The sequence below is a fragment of the Ochotona curzoniae genome, unplaced genomic scaffold (assembly GCF_017591425.1).
Source record: "Ochotona curzoniae isolate NIBS_2020 unplaced genomic scaffold, NIBS_Ocur_1.0 contig_883, whole genome shotgun sequence".
Taxonomy (NCBI): domain Eukaryota; kingdom Metazoa; phylum Chordata; class Mammalia; order Lagomorpha; family Ochotonidae; genus Ochotona; species Ochotona curzoniae.
The window spans coordinates 62,725,477-62,737,483 of record NW_024466599.1 but is presented as its reverse complement, the minus strand read 5'-3'; the positions used below and the strand labels follow the sequence as shown (position 1 = coordinate 62,737,483).

Genomic DNA, 12,007 nt, shown 5'->3' with positions numbered 1-12,007 from the left:
CAATCTGCAGTCCCCTAACCTGGGGGCTGCGGTGGCTTGTCCCAGCCTGGAGTTCCCCACCTTCATCACTATCTTAAAAAAAAAAGAAGAAGAAGCAACTGTTCTGGCAAACTGTATGGTTAACACAAATTTGGCATGAACCATGCCCAGAATGCCCACCAGCTACTGGCTGCTATTCTCCCAGCAGTGTAACACCTGCCTAGGTACAAGGTAACTCAGACAGTTGTGCACAGCTGGGTGAATGTTTTCTTTTCAAAAAGTGAGAATATTATTTTGTCACAGGCAAAAACAAAAGAAAATTCATCTTTCTGGGGTTGGAGACTTGAGTGACAAGTGTGGATATGACTGAGCAGGTTTGCCTCAGCAAGGCTAGATAGTTACAAAAACAGAAAGGAATTGAGAAAATGAGCTTAGAAAGTACAGGATACATTGCTTCACATTTTAATACTACTATACTTCAGTAGGACAGAAATAAATGTTTGTTTTTTTTTTCCCTGTAGGGCAAAGATAAAAGATAGAAATTCCTTCTCTGGACAATGTAAAGGTACAAAATAAAGTTATATCTCCTATCAAGAACCCAAAAATAAGAAAAATAGGAGTTTCTTGAGATAGCTAAATTAAAAAAGCAACACAGAGCAGTGAAGCCAATGGAAAACAGTTCTCACAAGAAAGGAGAATGCTTATCATTTAGAGCAGAGTTTCATTATGGCCTCATTCACAGTATTGACAATTTTGAAAAAAAATATTTATTTTTATTGGAAAGGAAGACTTATAGAAAGAATGAGAGACAAAGAGGAAGATTTTCCATCCAATGTCTCATCCCTCAAGTGGTTGCAATGGCTAGACTGAGCTGATCTGAAGCTAGCAGTCAGGAGCTTCCTTTTGGTCTCCCATGAGTGTGTAGGGTCCCAAGGCTTTGGGCCGTCCTCTACAGCCTTCCCAGGACACAAGTAGGGAGCTGGATGGGAAGTGGAGCAGGACATGAACAGGTACCCATACGGGATCCCAGCGCTGGTAGAGTCATTGTGCCAGACCTATTAGTATTGGCATTTCTTCTTCTTCTTCTTTTTTTTTTAAGATTTATTTATTTTTATTGGAAAGGCAGATACACAAACAGGAAGATCCTCTGTTCGATGGTTCACTTTCCAAGTGGTTGCAACAACTGGAGCTGAGTCAATTCGAAGCCAGGAGCCTCTTCCAGGTCTCCCGTGCAAGTGCAGGGTGCCAAAGCTTTCGGCAATCCTCGACTGCCCTCTCAGGCCATAAGCAGGGAGCTGGATGAGAAGCAGAGCTGCTGGGATAAGAACCGGCGCCCATATGGGATCCTGGAGCGTTCAAGGCAAGGATTTTGCCACTATGCTATTGCGCTGGGCTCGTATATTGGCATGTGTATAGAATGAATGTATGTATTCGCTGGGGGAGAGGGTTGGTCAGAAATTCTGGCAGAACCCATCTACATGTGGCCAGAGAAGGCCAACTAAGGGAAGTGTTCACCAAGTTTTTACTCTTTTTGTTCATTACAGTGGTTATGATTTTAATCCAAATTATCCTGCCTTATCCCTTAATCTTAAGCTTTGAGAAGGTGCTGACAAAATCAGCTGATTTTGTCAGCTTCTTGATCTTGCAAAGTTGAGAAACCAATCTGCCGAACATGGCACCTCCAGGGAGGAAAATGCCATGCTGTGAGGACCCCCTGGCACGCAGCTGAGGTCCTCTCTGGCATCTGAACCTGTACATTCCTGCAAGAGCCACAGAACAGAGCTGCTTCCTCTGAGAATGCTCTTATCCAATCCCGGAGAGGTGCTGGGTTTGCTTATGGTTGGGGTCTTTAGTTTTTTAGTCTCCTAAGAGAGTGAGTACCTTCTTACGGACAGGTTCACATCATGCAAACGACAGGATACTGTCTGTGGAAACTAGACCAGTGCTTACAGCAAGAATGTCTTCCGTTTGCCTTGTCACTGGTCTAGGCCTCCACTTGCCTGGGCCTGGTCATGGTCGTTGCCTCTTAGCTACCCCAGCAAGCTCCATTTCTCCTTCTCCAGTCATTCCCAGGTACTATACCCTAGGTTTTCTAGAGTCCCTTTTTGCTAGAGAGTACATAGTACTACTGCTTTGCAGCTTTGCTTGCTTCTCTCAGACCACTTGCTAATAGTCTCATGGCTCATACTATTCGTCCTTGTTTCCACCTGCTCAGATTCGGTACGCCTGTCCTTGCAGGCTGAAGTCAAGTGGCACCTCCTTGGCATTGAACCACTCTCAATGGGCTCTAGTCCCATAGCTCTTGATCTACCTTGGCAATGTCAGAGCTCATACTACACTTTCCCACTGATACTACTGTTTCTTTCGGGAACCCTTCAAGGGTAGGAATTGTTTCTTTCTCACTTTTACTCACCCAGCACAGTGCCTTGCACATGGCTGGAGCTTAGCAAATGCTTGCTTGAGTCGAACAACTGCTCTCATTACGTTTTTTCCTGAGACGCCTCTGTTTCATCTTAGTCTCTTTGTCACATGACTTCCTTCCTGTCTTTGAGTTTTTATTACTCTCTCAAATCCATGGCCTTCACCTCTTTCAGGATTCCACTCGGAAGGCCTTGGGCCTTGTCCAGGAAGTTATGTTTAATTATAGCCTCTCTTATCTGGCTTCAATTAGCAGCCCCTTGTTTTCTGTGGACTTAATTTGGGCACACTTGTTAATTTGATTTTTCCAAAGAATTTTCTTCTCTTTTTGTCAGTTTATGAAAGGTGCTAGAACTTAGTGGAAACACCAGAGTTGTGAATTGTGGCTTGAAAGATGTTAGCTATGTGGTTGTGGGCATTTTATTTCTTAAAGTGAGGCATTATAAAGTGAGATTATCTATGGCATGCATTAGGTTCAACACAGGTAATTTTCTTCCTTTTCTCTTATCAATGAAATGGCTAGCTCTGACAGGATAAGAATGCATGTTTCTTTCTTTCTTTCTTTTTTTGAACTTTGTTTTTCCTGGATACTTCCTTTGCTTTCTCCTCCCCACTACCATTCACCAACATACAGCTCCAACCACGTGGACTAAGGGAGCTGGGCGGAAGCTGACTCACGTCTCAGGTGGTAAGAGAGCAGGGCACTGGGCAGCGGAGCGGGCAGGTCCATTGACAAACAAAACCAGAAGGTTATGGGAGTGACCCCGAGGCTCCCGAGTCTGAATTCATTACACCCTGTAGGGAGGCCTCTGGTTTTTGGACTTATCCTGCCCCCCTGTGGCCATAAGCTTTCATAGCCTTTACAGAGTTTAAGCTCCTCTGGAAGGGTCACAGTAAATGGGAAAAACTAAGAAAACCAAAAACCTGAAAACCAGATAATGCCTAAAGCAGACTCCTCAGAAACTCTAGACAGTGTCACAAAATTGAAGAATGTTTAAAATAGAAACCACAACACATAAAGCTGCATAAACAGTGACTGATTTCTCTCTTGACATAAAGAATCTAATCCAGAGGCCCAGGAAAATGGCCTTGCTGCTCATTCCTGCACATCCTCTCCAGTACCATAAAGGTCCCCATTTGTAGGTTGGACCTCATCCTTTCCACATGACCTGCATATGTCCTGTCCTTGGGCATGATGGGAGGGCTTCAGGGGTTTCAGGAACCCTCTGAAATGGTATATAATTTCATCTGTATGTGAGTCAAAATATTTTGGCTGAGTGGGAAGACGTGATAGGCCTTTTACCTTTACTAAATTCACAAAAGATCTCTGTGAACCCCAAAAAATCAAGAACTACTGCAGACTATAGAGTCAAGATATCGTAGCATGCCTGGGTCAGTTTACAACCAGGGCTGTTTGTTTTTGGAATGCAGCCACAGCCAGAGCTGTTAACCACTAGCGTAGGCAATCAGACCAGGTGGAGCTTGCTCAGAACAGCCACGCAGAGCCATTCAATCACTGCTTATGAGTCAACACCAATGAGGTTCATTTCCTACAGTTCACGGGCTGGGGCCATCCAGCTTGTCTTTCTGAGCACATTTGCCTCATTTGTAGAGGTCATACTTGGACCCTGAGAAAAAGATGCCCCTTGAAACAAGGTGGCAGGCAAGGGTAGTGGTGGTTGTGGCTGTGTAGACTCGGTTTAAAGAAGAGAGTGTAGGAATAGACCAAGTGGCAGTCTTCTTGGGGCCTCAATCTACAGATGGTTGAGGTATCCCTAGGATTATGAGTTAGGGAAAATTTATGTCCCTCAGGATTTTAACTGTTCTCTGGAGAATGCAACTGCTATTCATTCATTCATTTTCAGTAATTCCTTTACCCATTTAACTTACAACTCAAGTAAGTGTTGCACCTTTTATGATGCAGGCAATGATTGGTGTCATCAAGAAAGAGATAAGGGTGGATGTTACGATACAGCAGGTGTCCACTTGGGATGCTCACCTTGTACATCATGGTACTGATTTGGGTCTTGCTCCTCTGCTTCTGAACTAACTTCCTTCTAATGCACCTGGGAAGGCATTGGATTATGGCCCAAGGACTTGAGCTCTTTCCTTTCACATGGGAGACCTCGATGGAGTTCCAGCTCCTGGATTTAGCTTGGGCCAGCCTTGGCTGTTGCAAGTATTTGGAGAGTAAACAAGCAGATGAAAGATTCTCTCTTTCTCAGTTTCCCTGCCATTTTGTCCTTTAATCAAACCAATGAATCAATCAACCAATCTTAAAAGACAGATACAGTTTACTTTTGTGATTTATATTCTAGTTTGAAAACACACAATAGAAAGATATGATTGCAGATAATAGTAGATACCACAAAAAAAAAGCACAAAGGGCATGCGTGTTTGTGTGTGTGTGTATGTGTGTGTGTGTGTGAGCATGTTTAGCTTGGCAGTTTCTCTAAGGAGGTAAGGTCGTGCCAGGTCACGAAAACATTTATGGGAAGAATGCTCTTCCTAAAGGGATGGACAGACTTAAAGGTCTTCAAGTGGGAATGAAGCTGGTGTACTGGGATAATAGCAAGAGAGTTAAGGACATAACCGAAAGGAAGGACCAGCTTTATGCTGCTGGCATGATGGGCGGGATCCCCAAATGGCATGCTTATGTGACAACTGATGGTCACTATCCCTGCTGTGAAGTAGGGCAGCCCCTTTACGGCAATGCTTTGCTGTTGCTCAAGAGGTGCACAGAGTCAGGCAGTGCAGAGCCTGGCTCTAGTTCACTGTAGCTGTCAGCATCTCAACAATTGTTGAATTCATGTTTTTTTTTTTTAAAGATTTATTTTTATTATTTTTTCATTGGAAAGGCGGATATACAGAGAGGAGAGACAGAGAGGAAGATCTTCCATCCGATGATTCACTCCCCAAGTGAGCGCAACGGTCGATGCTATGCCGATCCGAAGCCAGGAGCCTCTTCTGGGTCTCCCACGCGGGTGCAGGTTCCCAAAGCTTTGGGCCGTCCTCGACTGCTTTCCCAGGCCACAGGCAGGGAGCTGGAAGGGAAGCGGGGCTGCCGGGATTAGAACCGGCGCCCATATGGGATCCCGGGCGTGCAAAGCGAGGACCTTTAACCACTTGCGCCACCGCGCCGGGCCCTGAATTCATGTTTTAAAAATACATCTTTCAGAGAGTGCCAAGCCGTGTGTATGTGTGTACACAGCTCAGCCTAGCACTCCTCCACAGGTTTTCTTATGATGTGGTAGTGGTGGGCAGTGGGGTTAGGAGGTGAGGGAATCTCAAAGTTCTATAGGCAAGACTCAAGCCATGAGGCTATTCTCTCATCTCTTCAGCCTATAGTGGAAATGCCTTGTCCCAGTCCTGGTCAGCTGGATTAAGAATTCTATAGTTAGAGGATACCCACCCATCTGTCCTTCATCAAGCCAGCACAGCCTAGGGTGGGCTGGAATAAGACCTGCCTGTTAACTAAAGGGTGAGATACAAATGTTTCTCAGTTGATGATTTGTCTCACTTCTGACAAACAGGAGAACCATGGGCCCCTGTATTAAACCTGGGCTGCTGTAACCAGATACCACATGTCTCATAAATGTCACGTTAATGTCTCATAAATAGCAGACATTTTTTTTTTCTTGGGGTTTTGGAGGCTAGCAAGTTTAAGATCATGGTGCCAGCAGATTCAGAGTCTGGTGAAGGCCCTGTCCCTGCTTTATTATGGCACCTCCTCTCTGTTCTCACGTGGAGGAGGCAAGGCAAGCTCCTTTGGGACTCTTCCATGAGGGCACCAATCCCACTCGTGAGGGCTTTGACACTCTTCATTAGCTAATTATCTCTTATATGTCCCAGCAAATGTCATCACATTATCAATTAGCTTTCAACACATGAATTTTGAGGGCACACAGACATTCAAACCATAGCAGCCCCCTCAACTTTAAAACAGGCCCAACCCTAATCTCCAATCTAGTATTTCACTCCTCAGGAAGGAGATGAATTAGGAAAGAAAATGTTTTCATAGCAGTTACTTTGGCAACCAGAGTTGCCTATCTAAAGTTTCCCCTGACCCAGGTTTGTGCATAAGGGGACAGAAGTGGAGACTGAACCTCCATATTTCTGGAGCCATAAGGGAATTTATTCTCTGACATCTAATCCTGCATTGAACTGTAGAACCTGCACGTCCTTGTCCAGGCCAGAGAAGAGATCCTGCAGGCACAGGAAAGAAGAACCCTAATTGGGCTCAGCGCAGTGGCATAGCGGCTAAAGTCCTCCTCGCCTTGAATGTGCCGGTATCCCATACGGGTTCCGGTTCTAATCTGGGCAGCCCTGCTTCCCATCCAGTTCCCTGCTTGTGGCCTGGGAAAGCAGTCAAAGACCCTGCTCCCACGTGGGAAACCTGGAAGAAGCTCCTGGCTTTGGATCAGCTCAGCTCTGGCCTCTGAGGTCACTCAGGGAGGAGGATATTAAATAGGAGGGCATTAAATATGTTGCTATGCTGAAGAACCACACTCAGGAATTTTGCCTCTTGAACACCCAAAGGAGTGAGAGCAAGATCCACCCTGCAGTGAAAATAAAAGAACCTATGAAGGGCTGAAGCAGCTGCCTGTGAAGCTGGTGTCCCATGTGAGTGCTGGTTTGAGTCCCTGCTGTTCCACTTCACATCCAACTCCCTGCTTACGTGCCTGGGAAAACAGAGAAAGATGGTTCAAGTTCTGGGGCCCCACCACCTTCCTTGAAGACCAGGATGGCGCTCCAGGCTCCTTGCTTAGGCCTGGCCCAGCCTTGGCACTTTTGACCATCTGGGGAGTGCAGCAGCAGATGGAAGATCTCTTTCCCCTTCTCTATCTGTCTATCTTTTTCTGTAACTCTATTGCAAATAAGTAAATAATATCTTAAAAAAACCTATGAAAAAAACTATTGGGGAGCTAAGTAGAATAAGGAAATGCTAAAAATAAAAACAAAACCCCAGAAATGGTGAGACCAAAAAGGTCTTTTTAAAAAGTATTTAAAAAATCCTAGAAACGTTGTCTGACTTCGCACCGCTGGGGGTGTATGTTCAGGATATCAGAATCCTAGAAGTGGTACTGATGACCATAATGTAAACACACATGCTCTTTATCAGGTATTGCCAAACTCCCCTGCAAAAGGGCTGCAGCATCTCTGAGGCAGTGCATGAGTGTAGTCACACATTTCCAGATGGAAAAATAGTATTTTGATAGAGAAGAAGCTCTTGGCTTTGGATCAGTTCAGCTCTAGCTATTATGGCCACTTTGTGAGTGAACCAAAAGATGAAAGATCTTTCTCTCTGTTTCTCCTTCTCTCTGTTGATCTGCCTTTCCAATAAAAACCAAAATAAATCTTAAAAAAAATATTCTAAATGTATTAGGGATGCTGTCCCTGCACTATGCCATGAGTTGCAAAATCTTCCTCAAGTTTTTCAGTTGTCTTTTGACATTGCTTGTGGTGCATCATGCTATGCCAAAAAGTCTCATTATTATGATGCTTTTACATAGTTAAATAAATGAATAATTTTTTCTTCATTACACATACATTTTGAGCCATAGTTAGAAACCTTTTACTATGGTGAGATGATAAATCACCTATACTTTTTAGGATTTTTAAATGTGATTCTTTATATTTAGAACACTGATCCAACAGGAGTCTTTTCTAAATATTTAGCTAGTTGTCCTATCACTAATTTTGGAGCAATTTTATCTTTTTCCTAGTGATCTGAGGTATTCCCTACAATAAATTTCTATCTATATTTATGTCTATTTCTGGACATTGACTATGCATAGTTATGCCCCAACCAGTTCTTGAACTATCTAGCACTCTAGTACTAGGCCAATAATGGAGCTTGTTTTTGATAAAGCAATGTCCAGATTGTGTACATGTTCGGTGTCAGCAATGCAAGTCATTTGTCAAATGAAGCACAGGTGTGTATCTGTGCCTGTTAGTGGATAAGGGTGAGAATGACTGATTTAACCGAAGAATTTTCTGTAAGTCACAAGCTCTTAAAGATAAAGAGAGAAACGCTGAGGGCATTTTGAGTTTATTGGGTAGGAAGTTGAAAAAAAGAGTTACGCAGTGACTATAACGCTGGTAGCCTAGAGAAACCCTTGTCTCACTGGCCTTGCCAGAACTTCCAGAGAGTGAGGAAGAAATTCATGGTTAGCAGTGAGAGCCAGAGAGCCCTAAACACTCAACAGAGCAACATAATGGAATCTGGAGCCTCCATAATATAGCATTCACAAAACACAATCCCCATACGCTTGGTGTACAGGGACAGTCTAGACTCAAAGGAACTATGCCAAAGGTGTTGCATTTATCAGATAAGAATCATATTAAACAACATAACTAGAATTATGTTCAACAAGGAATGGAAAGCATGTTCATAATGAATGGAAACATAGGATGCATCATCAGAGAAATACAGACCTTAGATGCAAATAAGCAAAATTTTAGATTTGGGAAATATGGTATCTGACCAAAAAAATTTCATTGTATAGTCTTAAAAGCAGGACGAAAATGAAACAGGAAACAGTGACTTACAAGTGCAGACACAGAATTATATCTTAAAAGGAGAACAATCTAAAATAAACATAAATACAGAAACTAAAGTTTACCACATGAGTAACTGAAAGTTACAGAAAAAGAGAAGAAAAATGGCATGATGTGATAGCCTAGTGCCTAAAGTCCTCGACTTGAATGCGCCAACATCCCATATGGGCACTGGTTATAATCCTGGCTGGGGCTGGTGTGATGGCGCAGTGGTTAAGGTCCTTGCCTTGCACGCTCCAGCCGTTGCAGCCGCCTGGGGAGTGAATCATTGGATGGAAGATCTTCTTCTCTGTCTCTCCTCTCTGTATATCCGCCTTTCCAATAAAAATAAAATAAATCTTTAAAAAAAAAATCCTGGCTGTTCCACTTCCCATCCAGCTCTCAGGCCACAAGCAGGGTCCCAAAGCCTTGGGACCTTCCACCTGCGTGGGAGACCCAGAAGAGGCTTCAGGCTCCTGGCTTCAGGTCAGCTCAGCTCCAGCCATTGCGGCCACTTGGAGAGTGAATCATCAGACAGAAGATATTCCTCTCTGTCTCTCTTCCTCTCTGTATATCCGACTTTACAAAAAAAAAAAAAAAAAAAAAAAAAAAGAATCTTAGAAAAAAAAGAGAGAAGAGAAAGATTGAGGCAAAAAAAAAAAATTTGTTGCATTAATGGCAAAAATTTTCCCAACTTGGGTTAAGGGCACAAACATCTAGATTCAGAAGGTTCAGTGAACCCCAAGAGGTTAATTTAGAAGAAATTCATGCCTAATCGTATTATTGTTATGCTGATGAAAGAAAAAATAAAAAGAGATTTCTTGCAAGTAGCGAGAAAAATGATCCTTTACATACAGTGGAAAATCATTAAAGAAATAAGACTTCTAATCGGAAACCATGCAAGGCCAGAAGATACTGAGCAACATTTTAAAAACCTTGAGAAAGAGAAAGAGAAGGAAAATACCTGTAAAGGCATTAGTCTATGTACAAGAAAAACATCCTTCCTTCAAGAATAAAGGTGAAGTGGACAATTTCAGGTTAAAAATAAAAACCTGAGAGATTTTGTTACCACCAGAATCACGTTATGAGAAATATCAGCGTTTTAAGCTGAAGGAAGTGAATCAGCAATCAACGACAAGTTCCAGAAATGGCGGACATGTAAGTAAATATAAAAGAATATTTTTGTTTTAATTTCTTTAAGACATGTATATTTGAGGCAAAATTTATAACACTCTCTTGTAGAGTTTATAATATAAATGTAATATACACAACAATGATAACAAAGACCACTGTGTGTGTGTGTGTAAATGGACCCATATAGTTGCAGGAGTCCCATATTTTATATGATATGGTATTATGTTAAAGCTAAGTAGGCTGAAAAAAAGTTTAAAATGTTTTGGTCCTTACAATTGTATGTGGAATGTAGTTTAACGTGAAACACATTTTTTGTGACATGATAGTACTCTAAATAACTTATGAAATTCCAAGGCAGTCAAATGTAAGCCACAGAAAAGCCACTAAATGGACCCAGCACGGAGACCTAGTGGCTAAATCCTCTCCTTGAATGCCCTGGGATTCCATATGGACGCTAATTCCTGTCCTGGCTGATCTGCTTCTTATGCAGCTCCCTGCTTGTGGTCTGGGAAAGTAGCAGAGGATGGCCCAAAGCTTTGGGACACTGCACCCATGTGAGAGAACTGGAAGAAGCTCCTGGTTTTTGGCTCCTGGCTTCAGATCAGCTCAGCTCCAGCCATTGTAGCCACTTGAGGAGTGAATCATGAATGGAAGATCTTTCTTTATGTATCTCCTTCTCTCTGCAAATCTGCCTTTCTGATAACAAATAAATAAGTGTTAAAAAAAAGAAAAGCCAAATACAATAATTAAATTAAGATATTCCTAAAAATATGTATGTAATCCCCCTGTCCTCAAAAGCAAGAAAGCAGGAAAAACACACACACAGTTATACAAACACACACACACACATCAGGCAAACCAAAAATAAAATGATAGTCTCAAAATACTATAACAATACTTATGATAAATGTTAGTGGACTATACAATCTGAAAAAAAAAAAACAGAATCTATTAGAATGGGTAGCGAATAGGACCCACTCTATGCTGTCTGCAAGAAATCCACTTTAAGTACAAAGACAAGAGGCTAAAGCTAAGTGGATGGGGAAAGATGAGCCAAAAACGCAGGTAAGACCCGAGGAGAATGTAAACATGTCCACTCAAAGTTCTATGCAGATACCCCTAGCAGCTGTGGTCACAACAGTAAAAAGCTGGAAAACAATGGAAATATCCTTCAGTAAGTGCGTGGCTAAATATAATGTGACATATTTATGCAATATGTTACTACTCAACATAAAAGATTACTGCTGTAAGCAGCAACACGGATGGATCTAAAAATATGAATGGAGAAAAGTCAGACATACAAGAAGCACTGGAGGATCTCAAAAATTTGTGAAACTGAAATTATAAATTATTTTGGTGCAACCAATTTAAAAATTTATATATAGCTCTTTTTAAAAATATGTTATTTCCACGATCTTTTCAAAGACCTTTGAAGAAACTGTTTGAGTTTACTTATATAAAATGCAAACATATCTATAGACATATAATGGATTAGCAGTCTACACTGGGTAAGGAGAACAATGAAGGGAAAAGGGGCAAGAGAAATCTTTTGGGGATAATAGAAATGATTTCTGTATCTTGACTGTTGTGATGATTTGTGGACATACACAACTGTCAAAACCCACAACAATGAAACAGATATTCCTGAAGAAGACAATGTTAGAGTGGTCCCTGGAGCCCCTGGGACGGGTGACAGGAAGAGGAATGGAGCAAGGTTAAGTAGTGGGTACCAGAATATTATCAGATGGGAGGAATTTGTTCTGATATTCTATAGCACAGGAAGGTATCATGGTCTTCATCAATTTATGATGTGCTTAAAAATAACCAAAAGAAACTTAAGGTTCCTAACATAAAATGATAAATATTTGAGGAAATAAGATGCTGATTTTTTTCTGATTTAATCATTCCATAGTGAATACATGTAGCAAACTATTAC

The 12,007-nt window shown here is 42.0% G+C and overlaps 1 protein-coding gene across 2 annotated transcripts in view; it reads right to left on the bottom strand.

Annotated features, from left to right (window-relative positions):
* The window catches only part of LOC121165150 (meiosis 1 associated protein), a 64,415-nt gene that overhangs the window by 29,037 nt on the left and 23,371 nt on the right, over window positions 1-12,007 (bottom strand). The window lies entirely within an intron of this gene.